Source organism: Saccopteryx bilineata, chromosome 10 (genome assembly GCF_036850765.1).
Source record: "Saccopteryx bilineata isolate mSacBil1 chromosome 10, mSacBil1_pri_phased_curated, whole genome shotgun sequence".
NCBI classification, from domain to species: Eukaryota; Metazoa; Chordata; class Mammalia; order Chiroptera; family Emballonuridae; genus Saccopteryx; species Saccopteryx bilineata.
In genome coordinates, this window is record NC_089499.1 from 68059328 (window position 1) to 68084563 (window position 25236).

At 43.2% G+C, this 25236-nt stretch overlaps 1 protein-coding gene across 1 annotated transcript in view; it reads left to right on the forward strand.

The window, feature by feature from the left end:
• Positions 1–11635: 11635 nt before the first annotated feature.
• FRMD4B (FERM domain containing 4B) overlaps positions 11636–25236 on the forward strand; it is a 351637-nt gene continuing 338036 nt past the window's right edge. Inside the window, exon 1 of the mRNA XM_066244557.1 lies at positions 11636–11958. The gene's annotated coding sequence lies outside the window, so the exon portion shown is untranslated. The remainder of the gene's footprint in view (positions 11959–25236) is intronic.

A 25236-nucleotide genomic window follows, 5' to 3' on the forward strand; every position in this document is an offset into this window, starting at 1 on the left:
TTTTTTAAAAAAAACCAAGTCTTTTTGATTTTTTATTTTTTTAACTTTTTATTCTTTATTAAATCTCATTAATACTATCAACAAAACCACCCTCAGATGCCATTAAGGAAGAGAAAATTGAATATCATGGATACAAAAGAAAGAGAGGTAACACAGCTAGGTGAGGAAAAATCTATGAAGAAAAAATTTAATATATTGGAAACCTTGGAGCTAAATGACAGAGAATTCAAGATAGAAATCCTAAAAATACTCAGAGATATACAAGAAAACACAGAAAGGCAATTTAGGGAGCTCAGTAAACAACTCAATGAACACAAAGAATATATGTCCAAGGAAATTGAAATTATAAAAACAAATCAAACGGAGATGAAAAACTCAATTCATGAGTTGAAAAACAAAGTAACAAGCTTACCTAATAGAACAGGTCAGATAGAAGAGAGGATTAGTAAAATAAAAGACAAGCAACTTGAGGCACAACAGAGAGAAGAAGAAAGACTCAAAAATTTTAAAAAATGAGATATTAGCCCTACAAGAATTATCAGACTCCATCAAAAAGAATAACATAAGAATAATAGGTATATCAGAGGGAGAAGAGAGAGAAAATGGAATGGAGAACATACTCAAACAAATAATAGATGAGAACTTCCCAAGCCTGTGGAAAGAACTAAAGCCTCAAGTTCAAGAAGCAAACAGAACTCTGAGTTTTCTTAACCCCAACAAACCTACTCCAAGGCACATAATAATGAAATTGGCACAAACCAACGGAAAAGAAAAAATTCTCAAGGCAGCCAGGGAAAAGAAGAATACAACATATAAAAGAAGGCCCATTAGATAATCATCAGATTTCTCAGCAGAAACTCTACAAGCTAGAAGAGAGTGGACCCCAACATTTAAAGTCCTGAAACACAGGAACTTTCAGCCACGAATACTATACCCATCAAAGCTATCCTTCAAATATGAAGGAGAAATAAAAACATTCACAGATACAGAAAATATGAGGGAATTTATCATCAGAAAAACCCCACTCCAGGAATTACTAAAGGGGGTTCTTCAATCAGATACAAAGAACAACAAAAAAAAAAAAACAAAGCCACAAGTAAAAGCTCCAAGAAGAACACAATAAAACCAAATATAAACTGTGACAACACCAAAAAAAAGGGGGGGGGAGAAGATGGAGATTAACAGTAGCAAAGGACAATGAAGTGCAAAAGCACTCACAAAATAGTTCGCTACAATGAACAGGGTAGGAACCCTTTTCATTACTTAAAGGTAACCACCATTGAAAAAAACACCACAGATGCACATGAGAAAAAGAAGATAGCAACAGAGGAAAGATGTATGGAATACAACCAAATAAAAACAAAAGATAGAAAAACGAAAGAGAAGGATCAAACAAGACACAAAACTAACAGAAAGCAAGATATAAAATGGCAATAGGGAACTCACAAGTGTCAATAATTACACTAAATGTAAACGGATTAAACTCACCAATAAAAAGGCACAGAGTAGCAGAATGGATTAAAAAAGAAAATCCAACTGTATGCTGCCTACAGGAAACTCATCTAAGTAACAAGGATAAAAACAAATTCAAAGTGAAAGGCTGGAAAACAATACTCCAAGCAAATAACATACAAAAAAAAAGCAGGCGTAGCAATACTCATATCGGATAATGCTGACTACAAGACAGGAAAAGTACTCAGAGACAAAAATGGCCATTTCATAATGGCTAAGGGGACACTGAATCAAGAAGACATAACAATTCTTAATATATATGCACCAAAACAAGGAGCACCAAAATATATAAGACAGCTACTTATTCACCTTAAAACAAAAACTGACAAAAATACAATCATACTTGGAGACCTCAATACACCGCTGATGGCTCTAGATCGGTCATCCAAACAGAGAATCAACAAATACATAGTGGCCTTAAACAAAACACTAGAGCACCTGGATATGATAGACATCTACAAGACATTTCATCCCAAAGTGACTGAGTATACATTTTTCTCCAGTGTACATGGATCGTTCTCAAGAATTGACCATATGTTGGGCCACAAAAGCAACATCAGCAAATTCAGAAAAATTGAAGTTTTACCAAGCATATTTTCTGATCATAAAGCATTGAAACTAGAATTCAACTGCAAAAAAAAGGGAAAAAATCCCACAAACATTTGGAAACTAAACAACATACTTTTAAAAAATGAATGGGTCAAAGAAGAAATAAGTGCAGAGATCAAAAGCTATATACAGACTAATGAAAATGACAATACGACATATCAGAATCTATGGGATGCAGCAAAAGCAGTGATAAGAGGGAAGTTCATATCACTTCAGGCCTATATGAACAAACAAGAGAGAGCCCAAGTGAACCACTTAACTTCACACCTTAAGAAACTAGAAAAAGAAGAACAAAGACAACCCAAAACCAGCCGAAGAAAGAAGATAATAAAAATCAGAGCAGAAATAAATGAATTAGAGAACAGAAAAACTATAGGAAAAATTAATAGAACAAGGAGCTGGTTCTTTGAAAAGATCAACAAAATTGACAAACCCTTGGCAAGACTTACCAAGGAAAAAAGAGAAAGAACTCATATAAACAAAATCCAAAATGAAAGAGGAGAAATCACCACAGACACCGTAGATATACAAAGAATTATTGTAGAATACTATGAAAAAATTTATGCCACTAAATTCAACAACCTAGAAGAAATGGATAAATTCCTAGAACAATACAACCTTCCTAGACTGAGTCAAGAAGAAGCAGAAAGCCTAAACAGACCTATTAGTAGAGAAGAAATAGAAAAAACCATTAAAAACCTCCCCAAAAATAAAAGTCCAGGCCCTGACGGCTATACCAGCGAATTTTATCAAACATTCAAAGAAGACTTGGTTCCTATTCTACTCAAAGTCTTCCAAAAAATTGAAGAAGAAGCAATACTTCCAAACACATTTTATGAGGCCAACATAACCCTCATACCAAAACCAGGCAAGGATGGCACAAAAAAAGAAAACTACAGACCAATATCTCTAATGAATACAGATGCTAAAATACTAAACAAAATACTAGCAAATCGAATACAACAACATATTAAAAAAATAATACATCATGATCAAGTGGGATTCACCCTAGAATCTCAAGGATGGTTCAACATACATAAAACGGTTAACGTAATACACCATATCAACAAAACAAAGAACAAAAACCACATGATCTTATCAATAGACGCAGAAAAGGCTTTTGATAAAATACAACACAATTTTATGTTTAAGACTCTCAACAAAATGGGAATAGAAGGAAAATATCTCAACATGATAAAGGCCATATATGATAAACCATCAGCTAACATCATATTAAATGGCACTAAACTGAAGGCTTTCACTCTTAAATCAGGAACAAGACAGGGTTGTCCACTCTCTCCACTTTTTTTTAATGTGGTACTAGCGGTTCTAGCCAGAGCAATCAGACAAGACAAAGAAATAAAAGCCATCCATATCAGAAAAGAAGAAGTAAAGGTATCACTTTTTGCAGATGATATGATCCTATACATCGAAATCCCCAAAGAATCCACAAAAAGACTACTAGAAACAATAAAGGTCGCAGGATACAAAATTAACATACAGAAGTCAATAGCCTTTCTATATGCCAACAATGAAACAACTGAGAACGAACTCAAAAGAATAATCCCCTTCACGATTGCAACAACAACAAAAAAATACTTAGGAATAAACATAACAAAGAATGTAAAGGACTTATATAATGAAAACTATAAACCATTGTTAAGGGAAATCGAAAAAGATATAATGAGATGGAAGAATATACCTTGTTCTTGGTTAGGAAGAATAAATATAATCAAGATGGCTATATTACCCAAAGCAGTATACAAATTTAATGCAATTCCCATCAAAATTGCAATGACATTTTTTAAAGAAATAGAGCAAAAAATCATCAGATTTATATGGAACTATAAAAAACCTCAAATAGCCAAAGCAATCCTAAAGAAAAAGAATGAAGCTGGGGGCATTACAATACCTGACTTCAAACTATATTATACGGCCACGACAATCAAAACAGCATGGTATTGGCAGAAAAATAGGCACTCAGACCAATGGAACAGTATAGAAATCCAGAAATAAAACCACAGATATATAGTCAAATAATTTTTGATAAAGGGGCCAAGAACACACAATGGAGAAAAGAAAGCCTCTTCAATAAATGGTGCTGGGAAAACTGGAAAGCCAGATGCAAAAGAATGAAACTGGACTACAATTTGTCCCCCTGTACTAAAATTAACTCAAAATTGATCAAAGATCTAAACATAAGACCTGAAACAATTAAGTACATAGAAGAAGACATAGGTACTCAACTCATGGACCTGGGTTTTAAAGAGCATTTTATGAATTTGACTCCACAGGCAAGAGAACTGAAGGCAAAAATTAATGAATGGGACTACATCAGACTAAGAAGTTTTTGCTCAGCAAGAGAAACTGATAACAAAATAAACAGAAAGCCAACTAAATGGGAAATGATATTTTCAAACAACAGCTCAGATAAGGGCCTAATATCCAAAATATAAAAAAATCTCATAAAACTCAACAACAAACAAGCAAACAATTCAATAAAAAAATGGGAAGAGGATATGAACAGACACTTCTCCCAGGCGGAAGTACAAATGGTCAACAGATATATGAAAAGATGCTCATCTTCTTTAATTATTAGAGAAATGCAAATCAAAACTGCAATGAGATACCACCTCACACCTGTTAGACTAGCTATTATTAACAAGTCAGGTAATAGCAAATGTTGGAGAGGCTGTGGAGGAAAAGGAACCCTCATCCACTGTTGGTGGGAATGTAAAGTAGTACAACCATTATGGAATAAAGTATGGTGGTTCCTCAAAAAACTGAAAATAGAACTACCTTATGACCCAGCAATCCCTCTACTGGGTATATACCCCAAAAACTCAGAAACATTGATACGTAAAGACACATGCAGCCCCATGTTCATTGCAGCATTGTTCACAGTGGCCAGGACATGAAACAACCAAAAAGCCCGTCAATAGATGACTGGATAAAGAAGATGTGCCACGTATACACTATGGAATACTACTTGGCCATAAGAAATGATGACATCAGAACATTTACAGCAAAATGGTGGGATCTTGATAACATGATACGAAGCGAAATAAGTAAATCAGAAAAAAACAGGAACTGCATTATTCCATACGTAGGTGGGACATAAAAGTGAAACTAAGAGACATTGATAAGAGTGTTGTGGTTGGGGGGGGAGGGGAAAAGGGAGAGGGAAAGGGGGAGGGGGAGGGGCACAAAGAAAACTAGATAGAAGGTGACAGAGGACAATCTGACTTTGGGTGATGAGTATGCAACATAATTGAACGACAAGATAACCTGGACTTGTTATCTTTGAATATATGTATCCTGATTTATTGATGTCGCCCCATTAAAAAAATAAAATTTAAAAAAAAAAGCACTTTCACATATAGGAAGTACCCTCGAAAGACAGTTATGCACGCATTATTGGGAAGTTTTATTACTTCTGTAATGTGGAAGCAGGTGCACCCACAGTTCGCCCACCAACACAAGTTCATGTCCACAGCTCATCATCAGTAACAGCTTCCTATGGTGTTGACCCCTATGAAACTGCCGACATTTGACTTTTAAACACAAAAGGCAGTTTCCTGTGATTTAAGCTAATATCAGCCTTTGTTTAAATGTATTTATTATTTGCTTTCCTATATTTTAATTTTGGAGTATGATAATTAGCATACTTATAACAAAGCACTTATGCATGTTTATTTATATAATGTGACATACTCAAGGATTGCAGATAATGATTTGACACTGTTGTCCTACATTTGCTGGTAAAAGCACAACAGCCTTGGTTGTGTTAGTGAGAGGAGGACTTTAATTTCACCTCAATGTAGGTGAAAGGCTCTGGGGTTCCATGGAGAGTGAGGGCATGTAATGAGTACTATAGAAGGAAGTATGATTGACCTAGAGTAAGAGTAGCTACAAAGTGGTTTTTGATTTGCCTAATATTATTGTGATTTGAGTGTTAATTCCAGAACCCAGAGAGCAATATGATCTACCTAAGCCATGACATCAACAACAAAAGTATCAAGAGAGGCTGGGTCTCCTGGTGTTGTGGGCAAGACCTCCAGTTCCAGGGTTAGAACCCTCCGATCAGCTCCTAAATGACTACTGTGTAACCTAAGAAAGTCATTTCACCCTCTGGGCCTCAGTTTTCTCATATGTAAAACGCAGAGAACAACATTGTGTACTTCATAAGGTTATAAATTAAATGAGACTCTACATATCAAGTGCTTAATAGACAGGAGCGTGTGTTCTCAATACAAAATAATGGACATTTGCCCACTCACAAGCCTTTAGCTACAAAATGTGCAAATAGTACATACGTTCTTATTCCAAATCTGGGTTTTCAGCAGGATATCTTTGGAAAGCAAAAATACTCTGAAGCTACAAGCCCCAGAGTGCTGCAAGGACAGTGTGACCTCCTTTTGTATTTTTCTGAAGCTGGAAACGGGGAGAGACAGTCAGACAGACTCCCGCATGCGTCCGACCGGGATCCACCCGGCACACCCACCAGGGGCGCCGCTCTGCCCACCAGGGGGCGATGCTCTGCCCCTCCGGGGCGTCGCTCTGCCGCGACCAGAGCCACTCCAGCACCTGGGGCAGAGGCCAAGGAGCCATCCCCAGCGCCTGGGCCATCTTTGCTCCAATGGAGCCCTGGCTGCGGGAGGGGAAGAGAGAGACAGAGAGGAAGGAGGTGAGGGTGGAGAAGCAAATGGGCGCTTCTCCTATGTGCCCTGGCCGGGAATCGAACCCAGGTCCCCCGCACGCCAGGCCGACGCTCCACCGCTGAGCCACCCGGCCAGGGCCAGTGTGACCTCCTTTTAACTTTGGTTTTACAACTGTACAAAAATAATCAAAGAAGTCCAATTGTACACTAATGTATCAACAAACAATTGTGTAAATTATGCTACATCAGTATACAAGATAATTTGTGTGTTTGTACATTTTTTTTTGGCAGTAATTGGTGAAGTGCTTAAGAATTGTGTTCGGTTGCATGTAACAGAAACCAGTCACCAAGCATGCACTCGTTTAAAAAGAAGTCCAGAAAAATGCATTCCCAGCTAGCACTGCAACTCCATATTATCAAAATCCAGGGCCCTGTGTGTCTGCTCTGCCACTCAGTTGTCCCTGTTTGGCTCTCACTTATGTGGTGATTCCATGGTCACAGTATGGCTGCTCCAGTCCCATGTCTGTGTCGTAAGTAAGTAGACTGAGAAGAGGGGTCGAAGCAATCAGGAAGACAGGGACAGCAGAACCCTCTGATCAGCTCCTAAATGACTACTGTGTAACCTAAGAAAGTCATTTCACCCTCTGGGCCTCAGTTTTCTCATGTGTAAAACGCAGAGAACAACATTGTGTACTTCATAAGGTTACAAATTAAATGAGACTCTACATATCAAGTGCTTAATAGACAGGAGCGTGTGTCTATTAAGACAGAACACTTCCAAAAGAATGCCAGGGTATTACAGGCCAAAGTTGGTTCTGCCACACTCAGTTGCAAAGGAGTCAGGGAAACGTACTTTTCTTAGTGGCATTTCCCCAAGGAAAGAACTACATTGGGTTGGGGGTGAATAATAGAGAGTTGGATGGGATCAGTGTACATTTTTTAAAGTCTCAGAGTATACAGGTTAAAAGTGTTCACTGAGGGTGGTGGACTTGTAGGTAATTTCAATTTCTATTTATATATTTTTATATTGTCAAAAACTTGTCCAATAAGCATATATCTACCTTTAGTACAAACAAATAAGTACAGACATAAATAAATCTGTTTTAATTTGGAAATAATATATGTATAAAGCGTGTTCTTATTGAGATACTGAATCTCAAGAGAAACACATCAAAACACACTCCTTCGTTCTGCACAGAACTGAGACAAAGGGCTTGAATGTGGGAGTCCAGGGTGTTTCTTGCACAATTTTGCACCCAAAGACTCAGTCTCCAACATTCTATTCCAGACAGAGAAGTTGATGTGGCCCTCATTTCTCACCCAGAAATTCTACATGTCAGGGTAGAATAGTTTCCTCTTCTGCTTGTTGCTGTGATTTTGTTTACATTTTATCTGTCTCATTTCATTATGACATTATGAAAGGCAAGGCCCCTTTCTTTTATTTTGTTCATTGCAGTATTTTTGCAGAGTGCCCAGCCCAGCACTAAGTACTTACCAGTCATCCAACAATGGCAGGAATTGCTAGTTGTTTTTCTCTGGATGTGGTGTTTCTATACAAACCTGTAACACAGATTGTAAATGGGCAATCCACCGCTTGGTTTGGCCTGCAGGCATGTTTCATTTTGTGTACAGAATATTTTTTAAAATTTTAGTTGGTTACCGAGCTTTTTTAACCTTTGGGAGATTTTTATACCAAAACCCAGATTTCCAAAATCTTTTGAAAAATCAAAACATCTGGTCAATTAGACCAACATTTCCACAAGCCAACAGTGTGCTAGGAATGACAGTGGATGCCTTCTGACAAAGAGGATAATCTATTCTCCAATTTGTCACAGTCCCCACCACTCTCCATTGGCTCATTGCTGTTTAGTTCACTCATTGTGTTACTTAACCATTTCTGGGAAGTTCTCTAGTTGAGTTCTCAGACTTACAGTCTCAGGGCTTCCCTGTAGTGTGCCTATTCTGTCCTGAATCCTGACCATGCTCTCCAGAAACTGGAGTGAGTTCTTTCATAAAAGCAGCTTGGAAATACTGCCTCCTTCCTGAAGCCATTTCTGGTTTCTCTCCTCTGGATGTGATTTTTGAACCTCTCTTGTTAATCACTTTCCACCTTGTCTACAAGTAAAGTACTAAGGCCTTGTACATTTGTAAGAGCTCAAAACATCTTAACCTTATTATTATAGCTATTCATGTTCTAATCTTTTCTTCCATATTGTAAACTCCCTGCTAGCATGAAATGTATTATTCATCTTTAGACCCCAATAGTTGTGATCTGTATAAAACTGGTGATTAGTAAATGTGCATGAAATGAAATAGGAACACACTCACAGTACTGCATTCATCACAAGAGTTTAGCAATTTAGGGTGAAAAATAATCCCTGGGTCAGTGTGGGAGGTAGGTAGGCAACAAGGAGGGTAGAGGGAAGGGCAAAGCAGTGTTCCTCAAGTTTAGCTTATTGACAACACAGATTTGTGGTCTGAGCGCGTGGTAGAGCTGAGGTCCAGGATCTGTGGCTTTTTCCAGCTCTGCAAGTCATTCCTGTGTACACCAATGTATCGGGCCTGTCTGTATATTAATTTCACCTGTGGAGCTGTTAGCAGACATTTCATCTGCTAGTAGGAATTGTTTCCAGTATTAAAAACAAAAACAAAACCCTCCCCTCTAATATGCAGTCAGCGTTGATGATTCTGTACTAGGGTAAGAATTAAGAAAACTGTTGCCTTTATTCTATTGTGTTGTGTTTTTACTTAGTTGTTTTTGGTATTTTATAAATATTTATTTATCAGAAGACTGAAGCTGGGGGAAAAAGCCCCCCCCCCTTAACAATAATAGCTGATGTTTATTAAGTATTTACCATGGGTCAGGCACTAGTCCAAATGCTATGTAATAACTATTTCAGTTCTTACCCTTTAAAGTTGACATTATTGTCTCTATTTAATGTTGAATAATTTAAAAGCTGGGCTTTAAACCTATAGAACAGCCCTGGGGCTACCATTGTCAAACCAGAGCTCTTTTGCTCCAAGATAATCCAGTAAACATTCCACATCTTCTGGAAAAGTCTTCTGAACTATGCTGAGGTATATCAATCTTACATTGCATTGTCACATATAGCCAAGTCTAGATTCCCCCTCAAAAAAAACATATGCTGATCACTCCTTAGACGTCCAGCTTGTGCTACTTATTCCCAGTGCATTGCTTGGCTTTGCCCTACACTCCCTGCATTGCTTTCTAGTGACCACGCCACAGGCACTGACTTTCTTTCCAAAGAAATTACGGGCACTTCTGAGGGCTGAGCCAGCCATTCCACTTTGCACTTAACTCTTGCCTGGGGTCCTTATGCTGCTCTTCATGTTGAATAGACAGTATTGTGCAGTGATCAGGGAATTGTCAGCCCTGAGTTTAAAGATAGGCATGACCACTCTTTAGTTTCATATTTTGGGAGCATCAATTTACCTCTCTGGGCCTCACATTCCTCCTTGCAAAACAGGTATCAATGAATTCAGCTGACATTGAGTGAGCCATTGCTACATGGCAGGAGATGAACAAGACAGAGACTTGGCCTTATTGGCTTCCAGTCCATCCCCTTTCTCCCAGGAGAAGCAAATGAGATGATACTCACTAAAGCTATGATATGGAAGCAATCCAAGTGCCCACTGGTACATGTGGACAAAAAAGTGTGATACACACACAATGGAATACTACTTGGCTATAAAAAAGAAGGAAATCTTACCTTTGCGACAGCATGGACGGAACAAACTGAAATAAGTCAGACAAAGAAGGGTAAATACCATCTAATTTAACTTATATGTGGAATCTAAAGAACAAAATAAACAAAGTAGAAACAGACTCATAGAGAACAGACTGACAGTTGTCAGAGAGGGAGATTGGGAGGCTGGCTGAAAAAGGTGAAGCGATTAAGCAGTACAAATTGGTAGTTACAAAATAGTCAGAGATGGAGGTTACAACATAGGGAATACAGTCAATAATATTGTGATAACTATGAATGGGGCCAGGTGGGTACTACAATAGAAAGCTTGGGGGAGGACCACAATAAAGTACATGATTTTCTAACCACTATGTTGTACATCTAAAACTAATGCATAATAATACTGAATGACAACTGTAATTGAATAAATAAGTAAATAAATAAGTTGGAATCCCTCTCTTGTCACTTACTAGCTATTTGGGGTTAACCTAATGTCACCCCAGTTCCTACATGTAAACAAAGCACAAGAAAACACTTCTGAATCACAGAACTGTTCTGGAGGATAAGTGCCTGGCATGGGGTTGGCTCTTTCCTTTCTCTTCTTCTCTTTCTTCTCTTTGCCACTTTCCGTCTCTCCCTTACTCTTTTCTTTTCTTCTCTCTTATCACCCTCCCTTCTTCTTTCCCTCCATTTCTTTCTTTCTTTCTGGTGCAGAGGCACCAGGTCTGCAGGAACCCACTCCCACCCATCCTGTCTAGGTGCCTCCTTCTCTCTTTGTATGAGCAGTCGGGTCCTGGGATGCTTGAAGCCTGAGAGGCGAATCAAGTCCCACCCTGCGCTTTTCCGAGTGAAGGAGAACAGAGGCACGGGCTTGGCTCCGTCCCCTCCCTCTTCCCCCGGCAGCGCCAGCCTCTCCGCGCCCCCTGGCACCAGCGCCTTTTCTCTGTCGGGAAAGCGCACGCAGCCCGCAGCCGCACCGTGGGGGCTGAGGGCGCCCCTCCCTCCCTCCCGCTCCCCCCACTCCTCCCCTCCCTATACAATGACTGGACCGGAACAGCGCATCAGCGGAGAGGCGGCGGGCGGGGGCAGCTGGGGAGAGAGGAGCACACAGCCGGGGCTGCCGGAGAGAGGAGGCGGGCAGGACGGAAGGACGGAAGGACGTGAGGAGGGCGGCCCGGGGCACAGCTGTTTAGTGTGGATCACAGCGAGGACGTGCGGCCAGCGGCGGCGGGGGCGACAAGCCTCCCGGGCTGGGGGATGCGGCGGGCGCCGGCTGCCCAGCCAGCCGGGGAGTGGGGCTGCGCGGCTCGCGTGCCGAGCAGGAGCCCAAGCGGAGAGGAGGAGGGCGGCAGCCTCCGGGGAAGGACGCAGAGCTGGCGCAAAGCCGAGTCCCGGTCAGGCGCGGGGAGCCCAGACAATAAAGTAGCGGTGGACCGCCCCCGCGCGCCGGAGGCAGGAGGCAGCGAGCAGGTAGGTGGGCGACTGCCCCGGTACCGGGGCTGCGCTGCGGGGCGCGACAGTGAGACCAGCTACAGCCCGCGCTCCCGGTGCGCTCCCGGAGCAGTGCGCAGGTTTCGAGACCCCCAGTGGAGGTGCGGTCCCAGCTGCGGCGAGCATAAAACCCCGCCCCGCGACTGGGGGGCTGTGTGCGCGTCCACTGGGGTCCCCCGAGCGCTGGCGCGGCGGTTTGGGCCCTTTGGTGGTGTGGAGACAGGAAGTTTGGGGGTTTCCAGGCGTTGGCGCTGATGGTTTGCAAACGCGCCACCAGGGACCATGTGCTTTGGTGGCCGCGCGTTCGTGGGAGGTGGGGAGAAATGCTGATGAGTCCCAGATCTGGTTGCTCAGAGATACTTTCAAAACGCAGAGAACAGAGTGGAGGGAAATCCCGTGCGCTAGCAGAAGACACGGGGTTTGATTCGGCTGCCTTTTTGTATGGGTGTGTCTGATCCTAGCCGCTCCTACGATAGGCAGGCTGCGTGCGTGCGTGTGAATACACTCTCTTTTTTCTTGAATATTTCACTTTTCAGTTTCGTCTGGGGAGGGCAAAACAAAGGTGGTATTTTGAGAAATGCCGTTCGATTTGGACTAGATTATAAATTCTTCCTTTGCATTGAATGTCCTGTGGTCTGAACGATACTAGGGAGCAGTGCCCGGTCATGCTCCCCAAAGGGGTCTGGTGAGAGCTTGTATTAACCCCTCCCGGGGCCGAGAAAGCACCGCGGGAGAAAGTCTCGCTTGCTCTCCTTTGTGTAGCCGCTTTTCCCCAGCTGTGAGAGGGTTGGACCGGGCGCTCCTGGGTGGGGTAATCATTATCCTGAACATTCCTGCAATCTGCTAGGGCTTGTAAACATACCGAAACCAGCTTCTCTGAACTTTGAGAACCGACTTGGTCTGTTTGCTAGGAGCAGACGGCTGCGTCTGGAAGGTGGCCCCTTTGGGACGGAAGATTCAAGAGTTGACAGCAGTGGTCTTTCCGGAAAGCTGGGTGATCCTTCGGGGTTAACTGGTGTTTGCCTCAGAAGTTTACCACCGACTCGGAGGATGTGTACACGATTTTAGCGCAATCACTGACATGTTTGTTTCCTGTCCCAAAGAGAATGGACCTGTCAGACGTCCAACTCAAACGTCTGAAGGGGAAGAAACGGAGCTTTGCCTGACTTAACCCCATCAGGCTACACTTCTATCCCTCACACAGACTAGAGAATGGTAGATGTTCACTGTGTGTGTGGCACCCCAGGAGGCATCCCGGGGGCTACCTAGGAGTTTACCATGGAGTGGTAAACTGAGCCCTGGAGCCACACTTGTAGGTCATACTGGCAATCTGGAGTTTGCATGAGGTCTTATTCCAGATGCCAGAATCTTAACTATAGCAGTGCCTCGAAAAGATGTGTGCTGATGTGACATTAACCTGGAGGAAGGAAATGATAATTACAGTAATGACAAGAACAAAACCACCTCATATGTTTTTCATGATAGTAAATGCGATGATGTTTAAAAGAGTGACTACCCTGAGGTAAGCACTCAGCATATATTTTGATCTCTAAATTTAAGGTCACAAACTGAGTGATAGATATTTTGATGTTTCTGTGATTCTCTCTTCCTTTTTGTATGTCTGAAACTTCTGTAATAAAAAGCAGTGCATGCATACACAAATGAATGCACATGCACTCTCTCTCTCACACACACACTCCCCCCCTCCCCAGTGGAGGTGCAGTCCCTGCTGTGGAACAGAGTTTCCATTTCTTAAAAGAGCTAAAAAATTTAGGCAATTCCCAGGACTTCTGGAACAGGAGAGTTTATCACTTCTTTATGACATTGGCAAGTATTAATCAAATACCTTTGTTTGCTTAAATTTAATTAATGCAGGTGGAATATATTTGAACACTATGATGATGGGAATAAAGAAATATACCTAAAATACTATTATAGTGAGGTTTGATTTTCATGATCACTTGGGAAGTTCACAGAAGTCACTTCTCCTGAGTGTGCAACTCATTGTCCCAAAGTTCACTCTGTTTTGAAATTAATAAATTTCCATCTTAGTGGCAGACAAGTTTATGAGGCTCTCAAAGAGGCAGACAACTTCCATTGAATTTCACAATCTAGAAAAGGATGGGAGGAGTTAACTTCACAGCCTCTCTGGAGTATAAAAGCAGCCAAAGTTTTCTCAGTATTGTTTACTCTCCCTGGCCTCTTTTTCCAATAAGCCTGAGAACCCTCGTTCACTATTTGATTCACAGATTTAATCAAGACTCTGCAATGTTTCTGAGCAAATAAAAAAGGGAGTTTTGGCTAACTGACAATACAAATAAGATCCAGAGGAAACAGTTAAAAATACCCTATCTTATCCAGTCTGCAGTAATTGTCTAGCATTTCAGGAACTCTGTGTAGTTATCTTACATTACATACATAGGGCAGGCTTGAGGCTTATACTGCAAGTGATCTCCCTCTCTCTCTGCCCTCCCTTTCTCTCTAGGTCTGCCCCAGCGGTCTGATCTTATCATGAAGCGGTCTGATCTTATCTATTTGTACATACTCAACTGTGCTGAGATTCACTGAAATTACTCTCTTTAGCCCATAGGTGAATAAATCGTGTAACTCAACTCACCAGCAAGACTTAGGTGCCTCTTTCCTTACTTATACTGTATTTCTCATCTCTCTCTTTTTAGACATGGTTCTTATTTTGTTTCAGAAGGCACTTATCTTTTTTTTAATTATTTATTTCTTGGTCATTAAGATGTTTTTCTCCTCTTCTGGTAAACATGTGACGTGGGCAGAGAGAAAAAGAAAGATAGCAATATTCTTTTGCTGGATACTTGATTTAAAGACCAAACCTTCTATTTTCCTCAATAACCTGATTGACTAAAATTATGATGTCATTTCCTTTTTTTCTTTCTTTTTTTTTTTTTTTTTTTGTCATTCTTATCTTACTCTTCCTGGTGAAATAAATTTTCAACCTAATCCTATAAAGCAGTGTTTTCCAAAATGAAGGTTATGAAATCAATTTTGTGGACTGCAACCACTTTTATTTAAAAGCACTTAAAAAAAAGTATAACGAGAGAAAATATCAGCATTACTATGTTAGTAGGATTCTGTAGTTTCATGAAACCTGAGTCAGTTATATATCTGAGTTGCAGTCAAAATGTAATTTTTACTGTGAGGTGATGTCAAAAAAGTTTCAAAGCTACTGTCACATGGTCTATTTTGGAATAGATTATGAACACCTAATTAAATGGAATTAAGATATTTTTCATATATACAGGTCACTAAAGGTACACAGGAGAACGTGGCCCCGTCAGCATCTTGCTCAGGGCTGAACAAGGACTGCAGGATCTGATCTCTTTCATCTGTCTTCAGCTCCGCCTTCCTCTTTCATCTTCTGCGTGTTGGGTTCCTTGTTCCTTGTTGGGGGGCCAGATGACTATAGTGGTTGCTGCTTTACACAATTCCAGATTCAAGTCCAACAGGAGAGAAAAAAACTCTGCTTCCCCAGTTCTTGAACAAAAAGTCTCAAAATCCATTTTGATTGGCCCAATTGGCTTGGGGGGAAGAAAACCCTTAGTCCCAGGGCTGGAGTCCCATCTAGACCATGTGTTCTGTGGACACCAGATGACTGGACTTCCAGTGGATACATTGCTGGAAAAGGGAGGAGTGGGTGTTCGAATGAATGTTCACTGCAGGATCGAATGAATGTTCACTGCTGTGTACAAGTGCCTAACTCGGTGTAGTCTGATTTGTGTTCTCTTTGATGCCCCAAACAATGGAGGGTGAACAGAATTATACTGAGGCCAGTGGGTGAACAAGCTGACTCTTCACGTTGGTAAGGAAAGCCTTAGCTGTCACTTTTCACACGGTCAATGTCAGGGTTTAGGAAATCAAAATGCAGAGCAGACCACATTGATAGTGGTTGCTGTACTTCTCAGTGATAGTAAGGGGGAAAGTCCAGATATATTGATTGAAGTCCTCTAAAGATCCAACCTCTTAAAGGGCAGATTATGTGCCCTTTATGTGCAGATCTTGGAAAGCATTTATTTTAATCAATTTGCTGTGCTAACATGATGAACATAGTTAAGGGTGTTGCGGAGTACATTATTTGAAGAACGTACCTCCTTAAAGCTATAGGCCAGTGAGTGCTCTGCTCTGCTAGTCCTCAGCCTGAGATATTTATTTAGGTCTCTACTACTTTGACTTTGCAGTTGTGCTGCTTTCGATTGTTCCCTGTCATCCATATACAGTTACCAAGTGGGAGAGGGGACCCTAACTGTGTGCAACTGTGGGGATGATACTCACAGCAGAAGTGCCCTACAGGTGTGTAACCATTCTGGCTTATCCGGGTCAATTCTGGTCCATGTCTGTGCCTCGTTTGGATAATAAACTATGTGGCCACCTCACCTATATAGGCTGTTTTAGGGGCCTTGATTAGGGTTCTTTATACTAGGTTAAATTATAAAAAACTCCTTTTAGCAGGCAAGATTAAATGATAGTGTTTAAGGGATGTATGCTAATGTAGTAAACCTATAAAGGAATGCAAGGAAGGGATTACCAAAAAACATGGTGCAGTGTTTCTCAACCAGGGTGATGCTGCCCCTAGGAGACACCTGTGACTGTCCAGAGAAGTGGTCATGGGAGGGTACTGCTGGCAACTAGTGGACAGAGACCAGAGATTCCGGTCAGCAACCTGCAATGCACAGGATGGCCCCATAGCAAAGAATTACCCAGCCCAAAATGTATATAGTGCAGAGATTGAGAAAGCTGGAACAGTGGTTACATTTGAAGAGGAGGGAAGGGAAGTATTAGTTGCCTTTGGGGCAACAGATTGATGGGTACATGCTTTTTCCCTTGCAAATGATTATGGAGTTGTATCTACGTTTTATTCACCTTTTTATGTATGTTATACTTAAATGTTTTTAAAGCATTAAAAAAATAAAGAAGTTCTTACCGTAACTAGAGGATGAAATTCCTGATGGCCAGTTTGCCAGTCTAGTGGCATCACTTAATAAATGTGTGTCTTAGAGCAAGTGGCTTCACCTTTTTTTGTGTGCCTCCTACCTTATTGGGTTATTGTGAGGATAAAAGGACAGATGCCTGTTCTGTGTGAAATACTCCATAAATGTTAGCTCTTATTATTAGTGCAGGTTAGGAAAAAATGTTAACCACTATATTATTTATTGAACACTGAGAATGTGCCAGATTTCACTTTTAGTAAATTTTCAGTTTTAATATTTTTTCCTTACAAATTCTGTGATGTCCATTTATTGTTATTATTCCCATTTAACAGGTGAGGAATATGGAGGCTTAATGAAATTAGCAAGGAATGTAGCCTTAATTTTAATCCCCAGTCATTCTGACTTCAGAACCTCTGCTCTCATTTATTATATTGTTTGACTTGTAAGGGAGTGTAATGCTGGTGGCCAAGGCCACGCAGGTCCACACTGGATTCGAGCAGATAGAGGAACTGCAGAGCCAGAAAGCATGGGGCCATTCCTGTTTATTAGATTCTCACAACAGTAGACAAGCAAACCAGCAGGGAAAACCTCTTCTCATAGCAGCAAACAAACAGCAAAAAATGGCCCCTCATAGTGGTGGGCAAGCAATCCACAATCCACCATCTGCCCTGAGGGCACGCACCTGGAGACTTACAAAGACTATATATATATATATATATATATATATATATAATATATATATATATACACACACACACACAGACACATACACACACACACAACACACACACACACATGGCTCTGCCACATGCTCACGCACTGATCATGCAAAGTGCAAGCAAGCAAGCCTAACACAGCTGTTTTCCCACAGTCCACCCCTTCAGGGTTGATCACCTCACAATCTACACGGCAGGTATCTTCCATGATGGTCCCTGTGTGAAGAATGAGGTACATTACAGAAACTGAAACAGTACAGACTACAGCAACTGAATTACAAAGGCACAAGCTACACCAAAAATGACAATAATTACAAAGGTGCCCTTCACAGTGTCTCCCTGAGCACTCTGCCCAGGGAGTTAACTGGAGGCCCATCTCCAGCCCTCTACCCCATGGTAGGTGGGAGGGCCTGTATAGCCCAGGGCCATGTCCATTGAGGAAAGTGTCCGTGGTGCATCTCTGCAACTGGGTGAGAGCAGCTTCCTGGTGCAGGAGGGCCTCCACAGGTGGCGCCTCTCCCCATCAGGGTCTCTTGTAATACAAGTGGCATGTCTATCCAGCAAGGGAGCCAGTGCCTCTTTCTGGTCACAGTCTAAGAATCCATGACACCACTCAGTTATGAGTCCATGATAGTCAGCCCAGCTGTCTGTGCAAATCACCCAAAGTAGAAGTCCATTACAGATAACTAGCCGCACCTCAGGACCTTGCCGTAAGTGCTCTGTCCATTGCCACAAGCCCCATCCAAACCCCTCAAGAGCTCACAGGGCCTGGCAGGGTCAAACACATTCAAGGCCTGTGCCGCGTTGACATTTCTCTTACTGCCGCTGCTACAAAAAAAGCACTCTTTATCTTCTATTGACAACATCTGCTACACATTAGAAGGGGACCAGTGGATTTCCAATTTCATAAGGGGCCTCCAGCACTGACCCCGCCCATCTCTGTTAGGTGGGTCCCTCAGCCTTCCCCCTGTTCAAACTGGGACAATGGGTCTTAAGGATCTTCCTCTCCCCCAGCTGTCTCCATCATATAATCCTACAACCATGCAACCGGAATACCAGTCATTTTCTTGGCAGTGCCGGGGCCGCTGGCTTTCCCTGCTTTTTCAGTGACTGGAACTTCTGTTTTGGCGTAAGTTGCCACCAAAGCTCTAACAGGATTTAGTTAGATGTGCCATCCATTTTCTATCTGGCCCAGCCACAATCAGATCGACCCACACCTATGTTTAGATAACCTTTATCAGCCCATGTGTCTTGTTAGTTGAGGCATTGCAGGCTGTAGCCCACACAGCTTTACAGTCCCATGCTTCCTCCAGCTCCCCCAAGTCTGCCACCATCTATGTAACTGTGTTGATGGGCTGCCCCACATAGGGGCTCAAGATAGCCAATAGTGGCCCAAAAAGGGCTGGTGGGGACTACAAAGAATAAGGCCCCTCATCCCTACTGTAAATACCTCTTCATCTGGCCCATGGGACCTCAGATAGAAAGCAACATTCCTCATACCTAGTTCCCGGAGGACCTGCTGCAGGTCTGTATACAACTGCCACTGATTCAGTACCCCTGGCAAGTCTCCAGCATTCTGCCAACCATACTAATGGCAGCCATCACCCATTCTAATAGGGCCCTGGTCGGCAAACTGCAGCTCGTGAGCCACATGCAGCTCTTTGCCCCCTTGAGTGTGGCTCTTCCACAAAATACCACGTGCAGGCGCTACCTCGATAAGGAATGTACCTACCTATATAGTTTAAGTTTAAAAAATTTGGCTCTCAAAAGAAATTTCAATCATTGTACCGTTGATATTTGGCTCTGACAATGAGTTTGCTGACCGCTGTAATGGGGTATGGTTTCTTGTATTGTCATGGCAGTTCTGAAGTTTCTGTCTTAGGCAGGAGTGTGTGGTAATGGTGGCCAGTTTCTCCATCTCTGTTCGGAGAGCATGATGCCATCCATTCTGATGTACCACAACCACAGCCACCAGGCTGCCAGGACCTTGGTGGGTTTCTGCCTGAATTTTGCCCCTAACTCCATCAGCTCAGTCTGGTTGTTTAGCTGGACCACAGAGAGCTCCACTACCTGCAGAGGGAGTTGTGCCAGCCCTGAGACACTCTTGGCTGCTGGGTTTTTACTTTCTGAGTGACCATCAGCAGAGCTCTTGAGTCTGCTGATGGCAGTTTCACCCTGAAGCTCCTCCTCCTCAGAAGAGTCGGAAACAACTAAAACCACTGACTCAGAGCCACTCCACTAGCACAAATGCAGCTCTGTCTTCAGCACCTGCCGAAGGCTGCCGGCTCTTGGCCTAAAGCTAGAACTTGAGCTCTTGAACCTGCTGTTGTTTCTTTAACATCTGACTCTGCCAACGTTCTGCTTCTAGGGAAAACTGGAGCTCCTGAAACTGCAATTCCTTCTCAAGCAACTACTCCAATTCCAGGTGCCATTGGTGTTCAGCCTGCATTTCAAACTGAAGCTCTGAAAAACAGTTAGCCTCTTTTTCCAGAAACTGTTGCAGTTCTTGCTGCTGTTGGCACTTAGTCTGAGCTCATCCTGGAGTTCTCAAACTCAGGTGGCCTTTTGCACAGAGCTTTTGGTTTCTTCTCACAGGGATGTAAAAACACTCAGCCCATGGCCCCCAACAGGACAGCCACAGGAACCATATGATGGAGAAGAAGGACCACTCCTCTGTCTCACCCTTCAAGGGTTTTGGCAGCTCCATACCAGTCTAATCCAAATCCTGCTGATTATACCAGATGTAATGCCGGTGGTCAAGCCAGTGGTCGGCAAACTCATCAGTCAACAGAGCCAAGTGTCAACAGTACAACAATTGAAATTTCTTTTGAGAGCCAAATTTTTTAAACTTAAACTATATAGGTAGGTACATTCCTTATCTAGGTAGCGCCTGCATGTGGTATTTTGTGGAAGAGCCACACTGCCGGGGTCCAGCCCCGGGGGGGATCCAGGGGTCCCACAGGAAGAGACGGCGTCGGCGAGAATCGAGTGAGAGAGCCGAATTCTTTATTCTCTGGTTAGCATTTACTGCCAGGCATCTCCTCCTAAACGCTAGTACAGCTCCTTTTTTATACACACACACTAAGTTACAATCACATGGTATTTTGAATACATCATTGTTCTAATTTCACTGTGGTTACATATTTCCAGATAACAGTTAATTCATATCTATAAACTACAAGTCAGGTGGTAAGTTATACAAAGTACAGTTATACAATAACTTAAATAGTAATAACGATATTGGTACAAAATTCTAAAAGATTAGTACTAATTAATAACTCTATTTTACTGTTGTTGTGAGTCGAGGGCGCAGAAAGAGTTAGCAGACGAAATCATCAAGGGCTAGCAAAAGGACCACCGCTTGCTCAGGCAAATGGCCTTGAGTTCATGCAGTGTCCTAATTCTTTTCCCACGGGACTACAAAAGGCCTGCTATAAGAAACTGACATAGTATCAAGAGTAACTTTCGCCCAAAGATACATAGAGCGCATCTGCAAGATAGCTAGCAGCAACATAATATTAGTTGCTATTGCTGCTATGAATCCCACCACATTCCTCTCCTTATCCTTGGAAAATACAAAAATCTCATGAGAATGTTTTACTGAGAAAAGCCCAGCAACTGCCTTCAGTGACAAAACAAGTCTTTTAACAAAACATTCTTTACTTGCCGGCTGCACTCCTATCCAAGGCCACGCAACAGGCCACTCCACTACACTTTACCTAAGATTCTAATGTCTAGTTAAACTTTATTCATTTACTATATTCATACACTAGTTAAGTTCTAACTTTATTGTTTCTAACATGATTAATAAGAAGAAATTCTCCTACAAACTTAACCCTTTATGAGGGATATCATGGCCAGCCTCTTATGTTTATGAGCCCAGTTCAAGGGGCTTACAGGCTTTTCTGTGGAACTTACACCTTCTGTCTCATTTCCAAAGAAATTACTACAAATCTACAGGGAAAGCACGGTACTATTATCCCTGTGCTACAAATAATAGCACACACCCAGAAAAGGGGGGATATAAGGCCAGATTAATTCAAAAAGTCAAAGGGGGGAGTATCGTTGTGCCTTTCCTTTGTGGTGACTTTGTCACCCCACAGCCATTGGTCTTCACTGCAGTGACTTTGTCACCCTGCAGCCATTGGTCTTCTCTGCTGTGACTTTGTCAATCAGCAGTTTTTGATCTTCTTCTGCTGTGACCTTGTCAGCCAGCAGTTGTGGGTCTTCTCCTGCTGTGAACTTGTCAGCCAGCAGTTGTGGGTCTTCTCCTGCTGTGGCCTTGCCAGCCAGCAGTCGTTGATCGGCTCCCGACACCACACTCAAGGGGGCAAAGAGCTGCATGTGGCTCATGAGCCACAGTTTGCCAATCAGGGGCAAGGCCAGGCAGGTCCACATTGGATTCAGGCAGACAGTAGAAAAACTGTAGTGCCAGAGAGTGTTGGGCCATTCCCGTTTAGTAGAGTCTCGCAATGGTGGAAGAGCAAACCGGCAGGGGAAAACCTCTTCTCATGGCAGCAGGCTAACTAACAGCAAAAAACGGCCCCTCACAGTGGCGGGCAGGTGATCCATAGTCTGCCATCCACCCTGAGGACAAGCACCCGTAGCCTTACATAGGCTATACACACATGGGGCTCTAACCATGCAAAGAACAAGCTAGCAAGCCTAATACAGCTATTTTCCTAACAGGGAGCCTTGAGATCAGCTACCCCAAAATATCAGCCTCACAGAGTGGATATGACTCAGCAATTAATGAAGGGATGGTGCAGGGCCAGAGCCCGCTCACTGCCAACCATGACCACATGCACAGGCACCCACAGAGCCAGCATGAAGGGTAGAGCAGGCCCGACCAGGAAGACTGGCTAAGGAGTTAGGGAGTCATCTTCCAATTCAGCTACAAAAGGCCTAGAGCTGTGTTTATTAAACTGAGATAGGGGAGCTCCTGGTTGTATGTGAGTTGATTTTAGATGATAGATGGATAGTCTTTTTCATGTTATGGGTATTTGTTTATTTTAATGGGTATAAGAATAAATGCTCTTATTAAATAACATATTTGTTTCTGCCTTGCTATATGAACTATTAACAGACTGGATATTATTGCTTAGAATGAAGCTAAGCAAGACATTGTGCCAATGTAAAATTATTTAAAATATATGTATTTGGTAAACATTGTGGGTGGTATTGAATATGGGTAAATCTGTAAAGGGAAGAGGTGAAGGACTGAAGTGTTTCTCCAACTTTGCGCACTCACATCACCTGGAGAATCCTACTCTGATTCAGCAGGTCTGGGGCAAAGCCTGAGACTGCATTGTTAACAAGCTGTTGGGTATGCTGGGCTGTGAACCACACTTAACCAGACAAGGGATCAGAGAACCTGGAAGATTCTTGGACATGTGCCTGGTACTGAGGAGAATGTGAAGAGAGTGTGAGGCAATCCCCATGCCCTGGAAGCTTCATCTAGTTGGAAGAAGAGCAGTGAATGGACATGGCTGTGAACTCCCCGAGGCAGAGAAGGTGTGACCCCAAAGGCAGGTGAGGGACACGTGTGGTGGTCTGCCCCAGAGCTACTGCTGTGGGTGGCCCAGGGGGCAGGCAGGATGGGGTTTCACTGCCGACTGAAAGATTTGTAGCAGCAAGTGGAAAGTTCCAATGTAGGTTTGCTGAGCAGAAGGAAGGGGACAAGTGACAAGGAAGATTCCAAAGAATGTCTGCTTGTACAAAGTGGAAATTTCAACAACAATCTGATCAACACAGAGAAGCAGTCTATGGCAATTGGTTAAAATGACCTCCCTCTTCAAAGGACAGGCCCTATCATCTGGAAATAATAGTCTTCATTTACTAAAGTCTCTGTAAGTACCAGACACTTTCACAATGACTCACAATATCCCACATTACCAAGTTGGAAACTGAGGCTTGGAGAGTCTGTGAGACTTGTTCAAAGTCACAGTGCTTGGCCCTGGCCAGTTGGCTCAGTGGTAGAGTGTCGGCCTGGCGTGCGGAAGTCCTGGGTTCGATTCCCGGCCAGGGCACACAGAAGAGGTGCCCATCTGCCTCTCCACCCCTACCCCTCTCCTTCCTTTCTGTCTCTCTCTTCCCCTCCCACAGCCAAAGCTCCATTGGAGCAAAAGATGGCCTGGGCGCTGGGGATGGCTCCTTGGCCTCTGCCTGAGGCGCTAGAGTGGCTCTGGTCGCGGCAAAGCGACGCCCCGGAGGGGCAGAGCATCGCCCCCTGGTGGGCAGAGCATCGCCCCCTGGTGGGCATGCCGGGTAGATCCCGGTCGGGCGCATGCGGGAGTCTGTCTGACTGCCTCCCCGTTTCCAGCTTCAGAAAAATACAAAAAAAAAAAAAGAAAGAAAATCACAGTGCTAGTAGGCAACAGACCAGAATTCAAACTCGACTGAACCGTGCTCTGTGCTGCCATCCCTGCCATTCACAGCCTGAGTGCTTCAGCTCTCTGTTCACAGAGCATGGCTCACAGGAGGTTCTCGTGGCCCATCTTGTTTCAAATGGGGATTTGCCCCTAAAACAGATCCTGCGTTGATGGTATTCCTTTCTGCCTTGCCAAATAAATTAAGAGACTGGAGTTGTTGGTTGTAACGCTGGTGGCTGAGGCCAGGCAGTTTCACACTGGATTCAGGCAGACAGTAGAGGAACGGCAGAGCTGGAAAGTGTTGGGCCATTCCTATTTATTAGATTTTCCCAACAGCTAGTGAGCAAACAGGCAGGGGAAAACTTCTTCTCGTGGTGGAGGGTGAGCAAACAGCAAGACCACCCCTAGCAGTGGTGGGCAAGCGATCCAGCCAGGGAAAGCACCCGTAGCCTTATAGAGGCTGTACACACATGGCTTTTCCACATGCTCATGCATTAAGCATGCAAAGTGCAAGGGAGCAAGCCTAACACAGCTGTTTTCCCAACATTGGCATTGTGACCTTACATAAGAAATAAGTTCAAAATTGTCCCTTGCACACCCCCCAAATATGCACTGAGTGTCTGGTTGCAACGAAGGGGCTCTTTCCTTTGGAAATCACCAGGCTGCCTAGACAGACAGTTATTGGAAATAATTATGCCTGTCACAGCATGGACTCTGTCACAGCCCTTCCTGCTTCAAAAGGTCTTTCTGGGACACCAGCATCCTCTTCCAGCTGGGCTGACGACAGCCGACAGCAGCAGTAGGGGACCCACCATGGATGCTGCCTGAGGATTGCCTTATGGCTTTCCTTGTTGCACCTGCCTGAGCCCATCCCATCAATTCAGTCATTGCAAAGAGCAGGGGATCGTCTGTGACCTGAGTGGGAGGCTTATACAGGTGCAGATCACTGAGCCAGCTCTGGTCCTGGTTCATCCACGTGGAACGCTCTTGCTGGACCTGCCAGATGGAGGAGGAGTTGGGGAGAGGGCTAGACTGGCTGCTGGTAAAGAAGTGGGAATGCTGAGTTCTTTTCCCATCTCCGCAGTAGATTCGCTAAAGCTGTGTTAACTGGCTCTCTAGGCTTGTCAAGTGGGTGGTGACACTTGAGATTCCTTCCACCCTACCTACACCTTTATGCTGTGAACAACCTGAAGTGTGCATCCTGCACCTAATCCA